Genomic DNA, 18,953 nt, shown 5'->3' on the forward strand with positions numbered 1-18,953 from the left:
GGAGGAGCCACACCGGGGAGAGACCCTATGAGTGTGGGGAGTGTGGGAAGAGCTTTTCTCAAATTTCCCACTTGAGCAGACACCAGAAGAGCCAGCACTGAGGGCAGTCCTGGGTGGGAAGAGCTCCGTGCGCTGCTCCAGCTCCATCCCACACTGGATGGTCTGTGCTGGGTGATCCCCAGTGAGCCCCGGTGGGAAGAGCCCAGGTGATCCCAGTTTGGAGGACACCTGGCTGGGGGCTCCACATCCACCTGGCTCCTCCTGGCCTGGATTTTCTTTTTATTTCTCTTTGTTATTTTTCTACACGTTTTTAAATCCAAGATTAATAATAAAGACATCTAACAAAGATGAGGATGTGGACATGGGGGGATCTTCCAGGGGGTGAGGGGTATGCTGGGCCAGAGGGAATTGAGGGTTCCTGGGACAGATTTGGGGTTTCCTCCTGGCTTTGGGAACCCCACGGTCCCCATTCCCTGTCCCCATTCCCATTGCCGGTCCTTATCCCCAGTCTGGGTCCCCATTCCCGGTCTCCATTCCCGGTCCCTGTCCCCAATACTGGTCCACATTTCGTGTTCCCGTTCCTGGTTCGCATTCCCGGTCCCCATTCCCTGTCGCCAATCCCGATCCCTGTCCGCACTTCCGGTTCCATTCCCATTCCCGGTCTCCGGTCCTTGTCCCGATTCCCGGTTCCTGTCCCCATTCCCGGTTCCTGTTCCTATTCTCTGTCCCCATTCCCGGTCCCCATTCCCGCTCCGCTCTCCCCGGACGCTCCAGCACCTCCCCCCAACATGGCGTCACCGAGCAAATCCCGCGCTCCTCCCTTCGACCAATCGCAGAGCGCGCTCGTCCTCAGATTTGCATAACCACGCCCTCTCCCTGCCTGCTTTTGGGGGCCGGCGCTGCCCGGGCCGGACTCGGAGCGGAGGAGGAGCGGGAGGAAGAGGAGGGGGAGAAGGAGGAGGAGGAGGAGGAGGGACAAAGGAAGAGGAGGGACAACGGAACAGAAACACCGGGAGGAAGAGGCGCCCAACACCACGCGGTTCCCGCGCTCCGGCCGCAGCTGCCCCGGCCCCGCCGGCATCGCCGCCCGGAGCCCGCAGGTGAGCGGAGAGGGGGAGCTCGGCCCGACCCCATCGCGGGGGGCTCCGGGAGGGTTTTTGTGGGGGGCAGGGGAGGCAAATCCCATCGTGTCCTTGTCCCCGTGGGGGCAAATCCCATCGTGTCCTTGTCCTTGCTCCCCCCGAGCAGGAGCTGAGCATGGAGAGCAGCGAGGAGCCGGTGGCAGAGGCCGTTTGGAGCGGCTCCACGGCTCGGCAGGGAGAAGCCAACGGGGAGGAGAAGCCGCGGAGATCCCTGAGCAGGAGGGGCTGCAAAGGCAGAGCGCGGGGATCCGAGGGGGAAAGAGCCAGCCTGGGCCATGGAGGGGCTCAGAGATCCGAGCTGGGGCCCCGTGAGCAGCTCCAGGGAGGGGAGGAGAAGCCCCACAAGTGCTCCGAGTGTGGGAAGAGCTTCAAGAGGAGATCCTGCCTGATTGTGCACCAGAGAACCCACACGGGATCTGAGGGGGAAAAACCCAGCCTGGAGCAGGGTCAGAGCTCAGAGCTGGGGGTCCAAGAGCAGCTCCAGGGTGGGGAGGAGAAGCCCCACAAGTGCTCCGAGTGTGGGAAGAGCTTCAGGTGTAGGTCCAAACTGACTGTCCACCTGAGGAGCCACACCGGGGAGAGGCCCTTTGAATGTGCTGAATGCCATCAGAGGTTTTACACCAAGGCCGATCTCGTCATTCACCAGCGCATTCACACCAACGAGCGGCCATTTTGCTGTCCTGATTGTGGAAAGGGATTCAGGGAAAGGTCCAGCCTCGTCATCCACCAGCGAATCCACACCGGGGAGAAGCCCTATAAGTGTGGGGAGTGTGGGCAGAGCTTTAGACATAGTTCCAGCCTTTCAGCCCACCAGAGAACCCACACGGGGGAACGACCCTACGAGTGTGACCAGTGCCAGAAGAGGTTTTTGAGGAGCTCTGAGCTCCTGGTGCACCAGCGCTCACACACGGACGAGAGGCCCTTCCAGTGCCCCGACTGCGGGAAGGGCTTCAAAAGAGTCTCCCACCTCTACAGGCACCGGATGATCCACACTGGGGAGAGGCCCTACGAGTGTGATCAGTGCAATAAGAGGTTCCTGACCAGCACCAACCTCCTCCATCACAAGCTCATCCACACCGAGGAGAGGCCGTTCCACTGCCGTGACTGCGGGCAGAGCTTCACATGCAACGCCCGCCTCAACAGGCACCGGCGCATCCACACCGGGGAGAGACCCCACGAGTGTCCCCAGTGTGGGAAGGGATTCACAGACAGCTCCCATCTGACTGTCCACCTGAGGAGCCACACTGGGGAGAGGCCCTTCAAGTGTCCCCAGTGTGGGAAGAGCTTCATAGACAGCTCCAGCCTGACTGTGCACCTGAGGAGCCACACCGGGGAGAGGCCCTACGAGTGTGATCAGTGCCAGAAGGGCTTTTACACCTCGTCTGATCTCCTCAGTCACCAGCGCATCCACACGGACGAGAGGCCCTTCAGCTGTCCCGATTGTGGGGTGGGATTCAAACACAACTCCCACCTCATCGCCCACAGGCGCATCCACACCGGGGAGAGACCCTACCAGTGTCCCCAGTGTGGGAAGGGCTTCAGAGCGAGCTCCCACCTGACTGCCCACCTGAGGAGCATCCACACCGGTGAGAGGCCCTATGAGTGTCCCCAGTGTGGGAAGAGTTTCATCCAGAGCTCCAGGCTGACTGCCCACCTGAGGAGCCACACTGGGGAGAGGCCCTTCAAGTGTGATCAGTGCCAGAAGGGCTTTTACACCTCGTCTCATCTCCTAAACCACCAGCGCATCCACACGGATGAGAAACCTTTCCGCTGTCCCGATTGTGGGGTGGGATTCAAGCACAGCTCCCACCTCACCGTCCACCGGCGCATCCACACCGGGGAGAGACCCTACCAGTGTCCCCAGTGTGGGAAGGGCTTCACCCAGAGCTCCCACCTGACTGTCCACCTGAGGAGCCACACTGGGGAGAGGCCCCAGGAGTGAGATCAGTGCCAGAAGAGGTTTCAGAGCAGCTCCCATCTCCTCAGTCACCAGCGCATCCACACCGAGGTGAGGCCGTTCCGCTGCCGTGACTGCGGGCAGGGCTTCAGGCTCAGCTCTGCCCTCATCAGGCACCGGCGCATCCACAGCAGGGACAGACCCCACGAGTGTGATCAGTGTGGGAAGGGCTTTTCTAAAACCTCCACTTTGACCGGACACCTACAGAGGCAGCACTGAGGGCAGCCCTGGGTGGGAAGAGCTCCGTGCGCTGCTCCAGCTCCATCTCACACGGGAGGATCCGTGCTGGATCATCCCCAGTGAGCCCAGCTGGGCAGAGCCCCCTTGATCCCTGTTGAGAAGACACCTGGCTGGGGGCTCCACATCCTCCTGGCTCCCCGTGGTCACCTGAGCTCATCCGCAGTCCAAGATCAGAAATCCGTTGTGGAGAGCACATTTGTCAACTTCTGACCCTAGAAAAATTTTGTCCTTCTTTTTATTCCCATCTTGGTGATATTCAGCAACACTAGATAGCCTTGGATGTCTTCTCCTATATCAATCCATCCCCCGTGGGAGGATCCCCTGTGAGCCCAGGTGAGCAGAACCCCCTTGATCCCTGTTTGGAGCACACCTGGCTAAAGGCTCCGCATTCTCCGGGATTTGTCAACTTCTGACCCTTGAAAAATCTCATTTTTTCCAAATTTTGTTGGTATTAAGCAACACTAGATATCCTTGGATGTCTTCTCCACCACTGGAGAATCTGCTCTGGATGATTCCAGTGGGCCCAGGGGGGCAGAGCCCAGGTGATCCCTGTTTGGAGAACACCTGGCTGATGGCTTAACATCCTCCTGGCTCATGGCCTGGATTTTCTTTTTATTTCTCTTTGTCCTTTCCAAACACTCAAATCTGAGGTTGAAAATATAGACATTAAAATAAAGCAAGGATGGGCATGAGGGGGATGCTGGGTCCATGGAGTTGAGGGTGCCTGGGACAGATTTGGGGGCTCCTCAGGGCTTTGGGCACCCCAGGCCCAGCAGCTCCATCTGGGGCAGCAGATCAAGGACCCCCTGCCCTGGCAGTGTCCCCACGTCCTCCCGTCCTGGTTCCTGCTGTCCCCTGTCCAGGATCCTGCTCTCATCCGAGTCCAGATCCCATTCCTGGTTCAATACTTGTCTCTCTCCCATATTCTCTATCTGGTTGGAATTCCCGAATTCCCTGTCCTGTGCCCATTTTCCTATTCTAGTCCCCAATTCCCATTTCTCTATTCCCTGTCCCGTTCCCATTTTCTGATTCCTGATCCCAATTCCCATTTCTCTATTCCCTGTCCTTTTCCCCTTTTCCTATTCCAGTCCCCAATTCCCATTTCTCTATTCCCTGTCCCCTTCCCATTTTCTGATTCCTGATCACAATACCGGCCCCTCTCCTGATTCCCAATCCCAGTCCAGTATTCACGCTCCATTTAAATAAAATGTGTCATGGACATATTTTATTAAAAAATCCTTTCCTTAGGATCTTTTTCTCCTGAGAAGCTGAATGGCCTCTAAAATGAAGCTATAAACACTAATTATCTGGTGCTGTGGAATGCAGCAATTTCATCTTTGATTGGTCTAGTGTGGTTGTTGCTAATGAAGGACCAATCACAGTTTAGCTGTCTTGAAATTTGGTTACTCACGAGATTTTATGATCATTGTTTCTTATTATTTTCTAGCTTTCTGATGAAATCTTAGTTTTCTATTACTTTCGTATACCTTTAATATAGCATTTGCTTTTAGTGTACTATATATATCATAAAATAATAAATCGTCTTTCTGAAAATAAAAACACGGAGTCAAAATTTTCATCCCTCCCTCATCTTGGGACCCCTGAGACCACCACAGGGTCCCTTTTCCGTTCCTGGTCCCCATTCCCATTCGCGGTCCCCTCCAGCCATGACGTCGCCGAGCAAAGCCCGCGCTCCTCCCTCCCACCAATCCCAGCGCGCGATCGCTCCCTGATTTGCATAACCACGCCCTTCTTCCCCGCCTGCTTTTGGGTGCCGGCGCTGCCCGGGCCGGACTCGGAGCGGAGGAGGAGCGGGAGGGAGAGGAGGGGGAGAAGGAGAAAGAGGAGGGACAAAGGAAGAGGCCGGACAAAGGAAGAGGAGGGACAACGGAACAGAAACACCGGGAGGAAGAGGCGCCCAACACCACGCGGTTCCCGCGCTCCGGCCGCAGCTGCCCCGGCCCCGCCGGCATCGCCGCCCGGAGCCCGCAGGTGAGCGGAGAGGGGGAGCTGGGCCCGACCCCATCGCGGGGGGCTCCGGGAGGGTTTTTGTGGGGGGCAGGGGAGGCAAATCCCATCGTGTCCTTGTCCCCGTGGGGGCAAATCCCATCGTGTCCTTGTCCCCACGGGGGCAAATCCCATCGTGTCCTTGTCCCCGTGGGAGCAAATCCCATCGTGTCCTTGTCCCCATAGGGGCAAATCCCATCGTGTCCTTGTCCTTGCTCCCCCCGAGCAGGAGCTGAGCATGGAGAGCAGCGAGGAGCCGGTGGCAGAGGCCGTTTGGAGCGGCTCCACGGCTCGGCAGGGAGAAGCCAACGGGGAGGAGAAGCCGCGGAGATCCCTGAGCAGGAGGGGCTGCAAAGGCAGAGCGCGGGGATCCGAGGGGGAAAGAGCCAGCCTGGGCCATGGAGGGGCTCAGAGATCCGAGCTGGGGCCCCGTGAGCAGCTCCAGGGAGGGGAGGAGAAGCCCCACAAGTGCTCCGAGTGTGGGAAGAGCTTCAGGTGGAGATCCAAACTGACTGCCCACCTGAGGAGACACACTGGGGAGAAGCCCTTTGAGTGTGCTGAATGCCATCAGAGGTTTTACACCAACTCCCATCTGGTCCGTCACCAGAGCATTCACACCAAGGAGAGGCCCTTCCGCTGTCCCGATTGCGGAAAGGCATTCAGGCAAAAGTGCAGCCTCGTCATCCACCAGCGAATCCACACCGGGGAGAAGCCCTATGAGTGTGGGGAGTGTGGGAAGAGCTTTAGAGACAGCTCCAACTTTTCAGTCCACCTGAGGAGCCACACGGGGGAACGACCCTACGAGTGTGACCAGTGCCAGAAGAGCTTTATGGGCAGCTCTGATCTCCTGGTGCACCAGCGCTCACACACGGACGAGAGGCCCTTCCAGTGCCCCGACTGCGGGAAGCGCTTCAACCGCGTCTCCACCCTGAACAGGCACCGGATGATCCACACCGGGGAGAGGCCCTATGAGTGTGGTCAGTGCGAGAAAAGTTTTGACACGTCCTCCCATCTCCTCCGTCACCAGCTCATTCACACCGAGCTGAGGCCTTTCTACTGCCCTGACTGCGGGAAGGGCTTCAAGAACAACAGCAACCTCATCACCCACCAGCGTATCCACACCGGGGAGAGACCCTACGAGTGTCCCCAGTGTGGGAAGGGCTTCAGAGACAGCTCCAACCTGACTGTCCACCTGAGGAGCCACACCGGGGAGCGGCCCTACGAGTGTGATCAGTGCCAGAAGAGGTTCCTGAGCAGCTCTGAGCTCCGCCGTCACCAGCGCAGTCACACCAGGGAGAGGCCCTAGGAGTGTGATCAGTGCCAGAAGAGGCTTTTACACCTCGTCTGATCTCCTCAAGCACCAGCGCTCATGCACGGGTGAGAAACCGTTCCGCTGTCCCGATTGCAAGAAGGGCTTCTGGAGTAACTCTGCCTTCATCACCCACCAGCGCATCCACACCGGGGAGAGGCCCTATGAGTGTGATCAGTGCCAGAAGGGCTTTTACACCTCGTCTGAACTCCTCGTGCACCAGCGCATCCACACGGATGAGAAACCCTTCCGCTGTCCCGATTGTTGGGTGGGATTCAAGTACAAGTCAGCTCTGGTCACACACAGGAGGATCCACACCGGGGAGAGACCCCACAAGTGTCCCCAGTGTGGGAAGGGGTTCACAGCCAGCTCCCACCTGACTGTCCACCTGAGAATGCACACCGGGGAGAAGCCCTGCGAGTGTGATCAGTGTGGGAAGCGCTTCAGACACAGCTCCGGCCTGACTGTCCACCTGAGGAGCCACACTGGGGAGAAGCCCTACGAGTGTGATCAGTGCCAGAAGAGTTTTGTGAGCAGCAGCGAACTCCGCAAGCACCAGCTCACCCACACCGGGGAGAAGCCCTACAAGTGTCCCCACTGCGAGAAGAGCTTCTCCAGGAACTTCGCCTTGACCAAGCACCAACGCACCCAGCATTAGAGTCCACCCTCGGTGGGAAGAACTTTGTGATCTGGTCCAGCTCCAATGGTCTCAGAGCTCTGGGTGATCCCAGGTGGGCAGAGCACAGGTGATCCCTGTTTGGAGCACACCTGGCTGGGGGCTCCACATCCTTCTGGCTCCCCGTGGCCTGGATTTTCTCTTCATTTCTCTTTGTGCTTTTTAAATCTGAGTTTAGAAATAAAAGATATTAAACGAAGACAAGGTTTGGGACATGGGGGCATCTTCCAGGGGATGAGGGGGATGCTGGGCCAGAGGGAGTTGAGGGTTCCTGGGATGGATTTGGGGTTTCCTCAGGACTTTGGGCACCCCATGGTTCCCATTCCCAATCCCTCTCCCAATTCTCGGTCCCCATTCCCGGTTTCCATTCCCGGTCCCCTTTCCCATTCCCTGTCCCCATCCCCGCTCCCTGTCTGCATTCCCGGTTTCCATTCCCATTCCCTGTCCCCATCCCCGCTCCGTGTCTGCATTCCCTGTCCCCATTTCCCATTCCCTGTCCCCAGTTCCCATTCCTTGTCCCCATTCCTGTCCCCATTCCCGCTCCGTGTCTGCATTCCCTGTCCCCATTTCCCACTCCCTGTCCCCATTCCTTGTCCCCATTCCCATTCTCGCTCCCCTCTCACTGAACGCTCCGCCCCCCCCCAAACCCGGCCACGACGTCACCGAGCAAACCCCGCGCTCCTCCCGCCCACCAATCGCAGCGCGCGATCGCTCCCGAATTTGCATAACCACGCCCATTCAGGCCGGCCCCGCCCGGCGCTCTTCGCTCCGAGTTCCCTCCCAGCGCTTCCAGTTCCCTCCCAGCGCTCCCAGTATCGCTCCCAGCGCTCCCAGTATCGCTCCCAGCGCTCCCAGTATCGCCCCCAGCGCTCCCAGTTCCCTCCCAGGGCAGAGAGGCGCAGAGAAGGAGAGCGAGAGAAGAGGAGGACAGAGGAGGAAGGAAAGGAGAGCGAGGGCAGAGGAGGAAAGGAGGAGGACACGGGGACCAGAGAGGAGAGGAGGAGGAGGAGGGACACGGGGGACCAGGAGGAGGAAGAGGAGGAGGAGGAGGGACACGGGGGACCTGGAGGAGGAAGAGGAGGGACAGAGGAAGAGGAGGAGCGGGAGGAAGAGCGGCCGCATCAGCCCCGGAGCGCGCAGGTGAGCGCGGATGGGGGAGCTCGGTCTTACTGGGAGCGCTGGGAATGAACTGGGAGCGCTGGGAGGGAACTGGGAGCGCTGGTAATGAACTGGGAGCGCTGGGAGGGAACTGGGAGCGCTGAGAGGGAACTGGAAGCATTGATTTATTATTTTGTATTAGTTATTATTTATTATTTTATGGGGCTGATTTATTATTTTATGATGTATATTACATTAAAATTTATTATTTTAAGATAGATATTATATAAAAAGAAAGTTATATACTAAAACTCTCTATATTATAATATATATTATCTAAAATATATTTTTATGATAGATATTATATTAAAATAAAATAAATATTAATAGTATATATATTAATTAGAATTATAGTTGTTATTTTATTATATATTAAAAGATAATTATTTATTAAACCCAAAGATGTTAATATAGATATTAAATAAAATTATATTTATTATTTTATGTATATTATAATAAGAGAAAATTATATATAAAAACAATATGTCTTACTTTAAAATATATTCTTTATTTTATGATATATATTATATTAAAAGAAAATCATATAATTAAATTATATATATTAATATATTAATTAAAATGTTTATTATCTTTTTATATTGTATTATATTTAAGGAGAATTATATATTAAAACTATACATATTAATATATTAATTTAAATTATATTTTTAAGATATATATTGTATTTAAAGAAAATAATTTAATAAAACTGTATGTATTAATATAGCTAATAATTAAAATTGTATATTTAAAGATATATATTACTTTTAAAGTAAATTATACATTAAAACCATACTAAAATTAGAAGAAAAGATTTCTTTAGAAGGCTGAAAAGGAAAAAATCCTGAAAGGAACGATAACAAAAGCTGCTGACCCTGAGAGAATCCGAGCCTGCTCCCCGTGATTGGCCATGAATTAGAAACAAATTAAAAACAAATTAAAAACAAATTAAAAACAAATTAAAAACAACCAGTGCGGCCCAATCCCGGCTGCGCCTCTTGCATTCCGCAGCCGCAGATAATTCTTGTTTATCTTTTCCTCAGAGGCTCCTGAGCTGCTCAGGAGAGGGGAAAAAACCCGAAAAAAAGAGATTTTTCAGGAAATCTCGAGGAAGGCAGGGCCCCTTTTAACCCTCTGTGTGCTGGGGCAGCTGCCAGTTCGGCCTGGGGAGGGCAAATGGGGGCGTGGGGGCAAATCCCGTCCTGGGATGGGGGCAAATCCCAAATGCCATCCTGAATTGTGGGGCAAATCCCATCGTGTCCTTGTGGGGCAAATCCCAAATGCCGTCCTGAATTGTGGGGCAAATCCCATCGTGTCCTTGTCCCCATGGGGGCAAATCCCATCGTGTCCTTGTCCTTGTTCCCCCCGAGCAGGAGCTGAGCATGGAGAGCAGCGAGGAGCCGGTGGCAGAGGCCGTTTGGAGCGGCTCCACGGCTCGGCAGGGAGAAGCCAACGGGGAGGAGAAGCCGCGGAGATCCCTGAGCAGGAGGGGCTGCAAAGGCAGAGCGCGGGGATCCGAGGGGGAAAGAGCCAGCCTGGGCCATGGAGGGGCTCAGAGATCCGAGCTGGGGCCCCGTGAGCAGCTCCAGGGTGGGGAGGAGAAGCCCCACAAGTGCTCCGAGTGTGGGAAGAGCTTCAAGCGGAGATCCTGCCTGACTGTCCACCTGAGGAGCCACACTGGGGAGAGGCCCTTTGAGTGTGCTGAATGCCATCAGAGGTTTTACAGCAGCGCCCATCTGGTCAGTCACCAGCGCATTCACACCAACGAGCGGCCATTTTGCTGTCCCGATTGTGGAAAGGGATTCAGGCAAAAGTGCAGCCTCGTCATCCACCAGCGAATCCACACCGGGGAGAAGCCCTATGAGTGTGGGGAGTGTGGGAAGAGCTTCACCTCGAGCTCCAACCTTTCAGCCCACCTGAGGAGCCACACGGGGGAACGACCCTACGAGTGTGACCAGTGCCAGAAGAGCTTTATGGGCAGCTCTGATCTCCTGGGGCACCAGCGCTCACACACGGACGAGAGGCCCTTCCAGTGCCCCGACTGCGGGAAGGGCTTCAACCGCGTCTCCCACCTCAACACACACCGGCGCATCCACGCCGGGGAGAGGCCCTACGAGTGTGGTCAGTGCAGGAAACGGTTTCGGAGCAGCTCCCATCTCCTCAGTCACCAGCTCATTCACAGCGAGGAGAGGCCGTTCCACTGCCGTGAGTGCGGGAAGGGCTTCAGGCAAAAGTCCCACCTCAACACCCACCGGCGCATCCACACCGGGGAGAGACCCTACGAGTGTGATCAGTGCCAGAAGGGCTTTTACTCCTCGTCTGATCTGCTCAAGCACCAGCGCATCCACACGGACGAGAGGCCCTTCCGCTGTCCCGATTGTGGGGTGGGATTCAAAGAGAAGTCAACCCTCGTCACACACAGGAGGATCCACACCGGGGAGAGACCCTACAAGTGCCCCCAGTGTGGGAAGGGCTTCATAGACAGCTCCAGCCGGACTATCCATCTCAGAAGCCACACCGGGGAGAGGCCCTACAAGTGTGATCAGTGCCAGAAGGGCTTTTACACCTCGTCTCATCTCCTCAAGCACCAGCGCATCCACACGGATGAGAGGCCCTTCCGCTGTCCCGATTGTGGGGTGGGATTCAAGCACAACTCTGTCCTCATCGTCCACCGGCGCATTCACACCGGGGAGAGACCCTACCAGTGTCCCCAGTGTGGGAAGAGCTTCACCCAGAGCTCCCACCTGACTGCCCACCTGAGGAGACACACCGGGGAGAGGCCCCAGGAGTGAGATCAGTGCCAGAAGAGGTTTCAGAGCAGCTCCCATCTCCTCAGTCACCAGCGCATCCACACCGAGGTGAGGCCGTTCCGCTGCCGTGACTGCGGGAAGGGCTTCAGGCTCAGCTCTGCCCTCATCAGGCACCGGCGCATCCACAGCAGGGACAGACCCCACGAGTGTGATCAGTGTGGGAAGGGCTTTTCTAAAACCTCCACTTTGACCAGACACCTACAGAGGCAGCACTGAGGGCAGCCCTGGGCGGGAAGAGCTCCGTGCGCTGCTCCAGCTCCATCTCACACGGGAGGATCCGTGCTGGATCATCCCCAGTGAGCCCAGCTGGGCAGAGCCCCCTTGATCCCTGTTGAGAAGACACCTGGCTGGGGGCTCCACATCCTCCTGGCTCCCCGTGGTCACCTGAACTCATCCGCAGTCCAAGATCAGAAATCCATTGTGGAGAGCACATTTGTCGACTTCTGACCCCAGAAAAAGTTTTTCTGTCATTTTTTCCGTAATTATTTCCATGAGGGGGATGCTGGGTCCATGGAGCTGAGGGTGCCTGGGACAGATTTGGGGGCTCCTCAGGGCTTTGGGCACCCCAGGCCCAGCAGCTCCATCTGGGGCAGCAGATCAAGGACCCCCTGCCCTGGCAGTGTCCCCACGTCCTCCCGTCCTGGTTCCTGCTGTCCCCTGTCCAGGATCCTGCTCTCATCCGAGTCCAGATCCCATTCCTGTCTCAATACTTGTCTCTCTCCCATATTCTCTATCTGGTTGGAATTCCCGAATTCCCTGTCCTGTGCCCATTTTCCTATTGTAGTCCCCAATTCCCATTTCTCTATTCCCTGTCCCGTTCCCATTTTCTGATTCCTGATCACAATACCGGCCCCTCTCCTGACTCCCAATCCCAGTCCAGTATTCACGCTCCATTTAAATAAAATGTGTCATGGACATATTTTATTAAAAAATCCTTTCCTTAGGATCTTGTTCTCCTGAGAAGCTGAATGGCCTCTAAAATTAAGCTATAAACACTAATTATCTGGTGCTGTGGAATGCAGCAATTTCATCTTTGATTGGTCTAGTGAGGTTGTTGCTAATGAAGGACCAATCACAGTTTAGCTGTCTTGAAATTTGGTTACTCACAAGATTTTATGATCATTGTTTCTTATTATTTTCTAGCTTTCTGATGAAATCTTAGTTTTCTATTACTTTCATATACCTTTAATATAGCATTTTCTTTTAGTGTACTATGTATATCATAAAATAATAAATCGTCTTTCTGAAAATAAAAACACGGAGTCAAAATTTTCATCCCTCCCTCATCTTGGGACCCCTGAGACCACCACAGGGTCCCTTTTCCGTTCCTGGTACCCATTCCCATTCGCGGTCCCCTCCAGCCATGACGTCACCGAGCAAACCCCGCGCTCCTCCCTCCCACCAATCCGAGCGCGCGATCGCTCCCTGATTTGCATAACCACGCCCTTCTTCCCCGCCTGCTTTTGGGGGCCGGCGCTGCCCGGGCCGGACTCGGAGCGGAGGAGGAGCGGGAGGAAGAGGAGGGGGAGAAGGAGGAGGGACAAAGGAAAAGGAGGGACAAAGGAAGAGGAGGGACAACGAAACAGAAACACCGGGAGGAAGAGGCGCCCCAACACCACGCGGTTCCCCCGCTCCGGCCGCAGCTGCCCCGGCCCCGCCGGCATCGCCGCCCGGAGCCCGCAGGTGAGCGGAGAGGGGGAGCTGGGCCCGACCCCATCGCGGGGGCTCCGGGAGGGTTTTTGTGGGGGGAAGGGGAGGCAAATCCCATCGTGTCCTTGTCCCCATGGGGGCAAATCCCATCGTGTCCTTGTCCTTGCTCCCCCCGAGCAGGAGCTGAGCATGGAGAGCAGCGAGGAGCCGGTGGCCGAGGCCGTTTGGAGCGGCTCCACGGCTCGGCAGGGAGAAGCCAACGGGGAGGAGAAGCCGCGGAGATCCCTGAGCAGGAGGGGCTGCAAAGGCAGAGCGCGGGGATCCGAGGGGGAAAGAGCCAGCCTGGGCCATGGAGGGGCTCAGAGATCCGAGCTGGGGCCCCGTGAGCAGCTCCAGGGTGGGGAGGAGAAGCCCCACACGTGCTCCGAATGTGGGAAGAGCTTCAGGTGGAGATCCACACTGACTGTCCACCTGAGGAGCCACACCGGGGAGAAGCCCTTTGAGTGTGCTGAATGCCATCTGAGGTTTTACAGCAGCGCCCATCTGGTCCGTCACCAGCGCATTCACACCAACAAGCGGCCATTTTGCTGTCCTGATTGTGGAAAGGGATTCAGGGAAAGGTCCACCCTCGTGATCCACCAGCGAATCCACACCGGGGAGAAGCCCTATGAGTGTGGGGAGTGTGGGAAGAGCTTCAGAGAGAGCTACAAACTGACTCTCCACCAGAGAACCCTCACGGGTGAGCGACCCTACGAGTGTGACCAGTGCCAGAAGAGGTTTGTGAGCAGCTCTGATCTCCTGGTGCACCAGCGCTCACACACGGACGAGAGGCCCTTCCAGTGCCCCGAATGCGGGAAGGGCTTCAACCGCGTCTCCCACCTCAACCAGCACCGGCGCATCCACACCGGGGAGAGGCCCTACGAGTGTGGTCAGTGCCAGATGAGGTTTCGGACCAGCACCCTGCTCCTCAGCCACCAGATCACCCACACCGAGGAGAGGCCGTTCCGCTGCCCTGACTGCGGGAAGGGCTTCAGGCACAGCTCCAACCTCTTCTTCCACCGGCGCATCCACACCGGGGAGAGACCCCACGAGTGTCCCCAGTGTGGGAAGAGATTCAGAGAGAGCTCCACCCTGACTGTCCACCTCAGAAGCCACACCGGGGAGAGGCCCTACAAGTGTGATCAGTGCCAGAAGGGCTGTTCCACCTCGTCTGACCTCCTCCTTCACCAGCGCATCCACACGGACGAGAGGCCCTTCAGCTGTCCCGAATGTGGGGTGGGATTCAAGTACAAGTCAGCTCTGGTCACACACAGGAGGATCCACACCGGGGAGAGACCCTATGAGTGTCCCCAGTGTGGGAAGAGCTTTTCTCGAATTTCCAGCTTCAGCAGACACCTACAGAGCCAGCACTGAGGGCAGCCCTGGGTGGGAAGAGCTCCGTGCGCTGCTCCAGCTCCATCCCACACTGGATGGTCTGTGCTGGATGATCCCCAGTGAGCCCCGGTGGGAAGAGCCCAGGTGATCCCAGTTTGGAGGACACCTGGCTGGGGGCTCCACATCCACCTGGCTCCTCCTGGCCTGGATTTTCTTTTTATTTCTCTTTGTGATTTTTATACATGTTTCTAAATCCGAGGTTAATAATAAAGACGTTGAACCAAGACGAGGATGTGGACATGGGGGGATCTTCAGGGGGATGAGGAGGATGCTGGGCCAGAGGGAGTTGAGCGTTCCTGGGACAGATTTGGGGCTTCCCCAGAACTTTGGGAACCCCACGGTCCCCATTCCCTGTCCCCATTCCCATTCCCGCTCCTTATCCCCAATCTGGGTCCCCATTCCCTGCCTCCATTCCCTGTCCCCATTCCCGCTCCCTGTCCCCAATACTGGTCCACATTTCCTGTTCCCACTCCTGGTCCGCATTCCCGGTCCCCATTCCCTGTCCCCAATCCCGCTCCCTGTCCGCACTTCCGGTTCCATTCCCATTCCCGGTCTCCGGTCCTTGTCCCCATTCCCGGTCCCTGTCCCCATTCCCGCTCCGCTCTCCCCGGAGGCTCCAGCACCCCCCCAACATGGCGTCACCGAGCAAACCCCGCGCTCCTCCCTCCCACCAATCGCAGAGCGCGCTCGTCCTCGGATTTGCATAACCACGCCCACACTCCCCGGCCTGCTTTTGGGGGCCGGCGCTGCCCGGGCCGGTCTCGGAGCGGAAGAGGAGCGGGAGGAAGAGGAGGGGGAGAAGGAGGAGGAGGAAGAGGAGGGACAAAGGAAAAGAAAGAGCGGGAGGAAGAGGCGCCCTAACGCCACGCGGTTCCTCCGCTCCGGCCGCAGCTGCCCCGGCCCCGCCGGCATCGCCGCCCGGAGCCCGCAGGTGAGCGGAGAGGGGGAGCTGGGCCCGACCCCATGGCGGGGGGCTCCGGGAGGGTTTTTTGTGGGGGGCAGGGGAGGCAAATCCCATCGTGTCCTTGTCCCCGTGGGGGCAAATCCCATCGTGTCCTTGTCCCCATGGGGGCAAATCCCATCGTGTCCTTGTCCCCATGGGGCAAATCCCATCGTGTCCTTGTCCCCGTGGGCTCAAATCCCATCGTGTCCTTGTCCTTGCTCCCCCCGAGCAGGAGCTGAGCATGGAGAGCAGCGAGGAGCCGGTGGCAGAGGCCGTTTGGAGCGGCTCCACGGCTCGGCAGGGAGAAGCCAACGGGGAGGAGAAGCCGCGGAGATCCCTGAGCAGGAGGGGCTGCAAAGGCAGAGCGCGGGGATCCGAGGGGGAAAGAGCCAGCCTGGGCCATGGAGGGGCTCAGAGATCCGAGCTGGGGCCCCGTGAGCAGCTCCAGGGAGGGGAGGAGAAGCCCCACAAGTGCTCCGAGTGTGGGAAGAGCTTCAAGAGGAGATCCTGCCTGATTGTGCACCTGAGAACCCACACGGGATCTGAGGGGGAAAAACCCAGCCTGGAGCAGGGTCAGAGCTCAGAGCTGGGGGTCCAAGAGCAGCTCCAAGATGGGGAGGAGAAGTCCCACAAGTGCTCCGAGTGTGGGAAGAGCTTCAAGCAGAGATGCTACCTGATGCGGCATTGCAGAATCCACACGGGGGAACGACCCTACGAGTGTGGGGTGTGTGGGAAGGGCTTCAGGCATACCTCCTCCCTCAACGTCCACCTCAGGATCCACACCGGAGAACGTCCCTACACGTGTGGGCACTGCGGGAAGGGCTTCAGGTCCAGCGCGGTTCTGACCGTCCACTGCAGGAGGCACACGGGAGAACGTCCTTATGAGTGTCCGCAGTGCGGGAAGAGCTTCATCAGGAGCTCCCTGCTGATGGTCCACCTGAGGTGCCACACGGGGGAGAAACCCTACGAGTGTGTGAGGTGCGGGCAGAGCTTCAGCTGGAGCTCCCAGCTGGTGGTCCACCAGAGGATCCACACTGGGGAGAGGCCCTTCAAGTGCCAGCTGTGCGGGAAGAGCTTCAGCACCGGCTCCTACCTGATCGTCCACCAGAGGTTCCACAGCGGGGAGATGCCCTACAAGTGTGGGGAGTGCGAGAGGAGCTTCCCCACGCGTTCGCTGCTGGTGGTCCACCAGAGCATCCACACCGGCGAGAGGCCCTACGTGTGTGATGTCTGCAGGAAGGCCTTCAGGATCAGCTACCACCTCATTCTCCACCAGCGCTGTCACACGGATGAGAAACCCTTCCGGTGCCCCGAGTGCGGGAAGGGCTTCAGGATGAAGTGCACCCTCACCGTCCACCGGCGCCTCCACACCGGCGAGAGGCCCTACCTGTGCGCCCAGTGTGGGAGAGCCTTCATGCTGAACTCCGACCTGGTGGCCCACCAGAAGAGCCACACGGGAGAACGTCCCCACGAGTGCGAGGTGTGCGGCAAGAGCTTCACCACCCGCCTCGGCCTGGCCTACCACCAGAGGAACCACGCCGGCGAGAGACCCTACGAGTGTGGGCACTGTGGCAAGAGCTTCACCACCAGCTCCTGCTTGATGTCCCACCAGAAGACCCACGTGAAGCCCTTTGAGTGTTCGCTGTGCGGGAAGAGGTTCAGGGTGAGCTCCAGCCTCAGGAGACACCAGAACATGCACCAGGGGGAGAAACCTTTCCGCTGTCCCGACTGCGGGAGGGGCTTCAAGCGCAGCTCCTACCTGGCCAAGCACCGGCTGACCCACGCTGGGGATGGTCCCCGTCAGTGTCACCAGTGTGGGAAGAAGTTCTCGGCCAGTTCCCGGCTGGCCAGGCACCAGTGGAAGTTCCACTGAGGGCAGCAGTGTTGGTGGCCCGAGTGCTGGAAGAGCTTGGTGGGGTTCTCCAGCTCCATCTCACGTGGGAGGATCTGGTCTGGGTGGTCCTGAGTGAGCCCAGGTGGGAAGAACCACCTTGATCGGTGTTTGGAGGACACCTGGCTGTGGGCTCCACATCCTCCGGGTTCCTCATGGTCATCTGAACGCATCCATGGTCCAAGATCTGAAATCTGTTGTGGAGAGCAGATTTGTCAACTTCTGACCCCAAAAAATCTCATTTTTTCTATCTTTTGGTGGTCTTAAACCACACTAGATAGGTTTGGATGTCTTCTCCACCATCAGTCCCCATGGAAGGATCTTCTCTGGATGGTCCCCAGTGAGCCCAGGTGGGCAGAACCCCCTTGATCCAGGTTTGGAGGACACCTGGCTGAAGGTTCCACCTCCTCCTGGATGTGTCACCTTCTGACCCCACAAAAATCTCATTTTTTCCCTTTTTTTGGTGGTTTTAAGGAACACTAGATAGGTTTGGATGTCTTCTCCACCATCAATCCATCCCACATGGGAGGATCTGGTCTGGATGGTCCTGAGTGAGTCCAGGTGGGCAGAACCCCCTTGATCCAGGTTTGGAGGACACCTGGCTGAAGGTTCCACCTCCTCCTGGATGTGTCACCTTCTGACCCCACAAAAATCTCATTTTTTCCATATTTTCATGGTCTTAACCCACACTAGATATCCTCAGAGGCCTTCTCCACCATCAATCCATCGTTTCTGGCCCATGGGCATCTTCCACAGAGAAATGGAGTGAAACTGGGGCAAAATCCACGATTTTGGAGGCTGTGGGGTGGAAACCTTCAAAAGTGACAAGGTGGGGATTTGGAAGAACCTCCAAAAAAGGTTCTTCTGACCCATCCAAGGACGTGGATGCTGAGGGACACGTGGTTGGACTTTTTTTGGTTTTGGTTTGGAATGAAAATGTTTTTGTTCATCTCTTTGAAAGCCCCGAAATTGGGGTAGAAATAAAAATGTTGGTGTGAGGTGTGGGTGGGGACGTGGTGGGACATGGACATGGGGGGACGTGGTGGGACATGGACATGGTGGGACATGGTGGGACATGGACATGGATGGGGACATGGTGGGACATGGATGGGAGCGTGGTGGGACGTGGACATGGTTGGGGCCATGGTGGGACATGGGCATGGATGGGGACATGGTGAGACATGGTGGGACATGGTGGGACATGGCCATGGATGGGGACATGGTGGGACATGGACATGGATGGGGACGTGGTGGGACATGGACATGGTGGAACATGGATGGGGACATGGTGGGACATGGATATGGATGGGGACATGGTCATGGATGGGGACGTGGTGGGACATGGCCATGGATGGGGACATGGTGGGACATGATGGGACATGGACATGGTGGGACATGGACATGGGGACATGGTGGGATGTGGACATGGATGGGACGTGGTGGGACATGGATGGGAGCGTGGTGGGACGTGGACATGGTTGGGGCCATGGTGGGACATGGTGGACACGGACGTGGTGGGAGATGGACAGGGATGGGACATGGATGGGGACATGAGGGGACATGGATGTGAATGGGGACATGGTGGGACATGGACATGGTGGGACATGGACATGGATGGGGACATGATGGGACATGGACATGGTGGAACATGGTGTGACATGGACATGGATTGGGACATGGTGGGACATGGGTGGGGACATGGATGGGGATGTGGTGGGACATGGACATCATTGGGG

At 56.8% G+C, this 18,953-nt stretch overlaps 1 long non-coding RNA gene and 2 pseudogenes across 1 annotated transcript; 2 read left to right on the plus strand and 1 right to left on the minus strand.

The window, feature by feature from the left end:
- Positions 1 to 916: 916 nt before the first annotated feature.
- On the plus strand, positions 917 to 7,535 carry LOC135441601 (zinc finger protein 208-like; annotated as a pseudogene).
- On the minus strand, positions 4,548 to 7,423 carry LOC135441602 (uncharacterized). The gene is made up of 2 exons (XR_010438505.1): positions 7,304 to 7,423; positions 4,548 to 6,060 (listed from the first exon to the last, which is right to left on the minus strand). It is a non-coding gene; the product is annotated as an uncharacterized LOC135441602 (long non-coding RNA).
- Positions 7,536 to 8,366: 831 nt separating the features above from the next.
- Positions 8,367 to 18,216, plus strand: LOC135441599 (zinc finger protein 850-like; annotated as a pseudogene).
- Positions 18,217 to 18,953: the final 737 nt, after the last annotated feature.

The sequence above is a fragment of the Zonotrichia leucophrys genome, unplaced genomic scaffold (genome assembly GCF_028769735.1).
Source record: "Zonotrichia leucophrys gambelii isolate GWCS_2022_RI unplaced genomic scaffold, RI_Zleu_2.0 Scaffold_365_51557, whole genome shotgun sequence".
NCBI lineage: Eukaryota > Metazoa > Chordata > Aves > Passeriformes > Passerellidae > Zonotrichia > Zonotrichia leucophrys.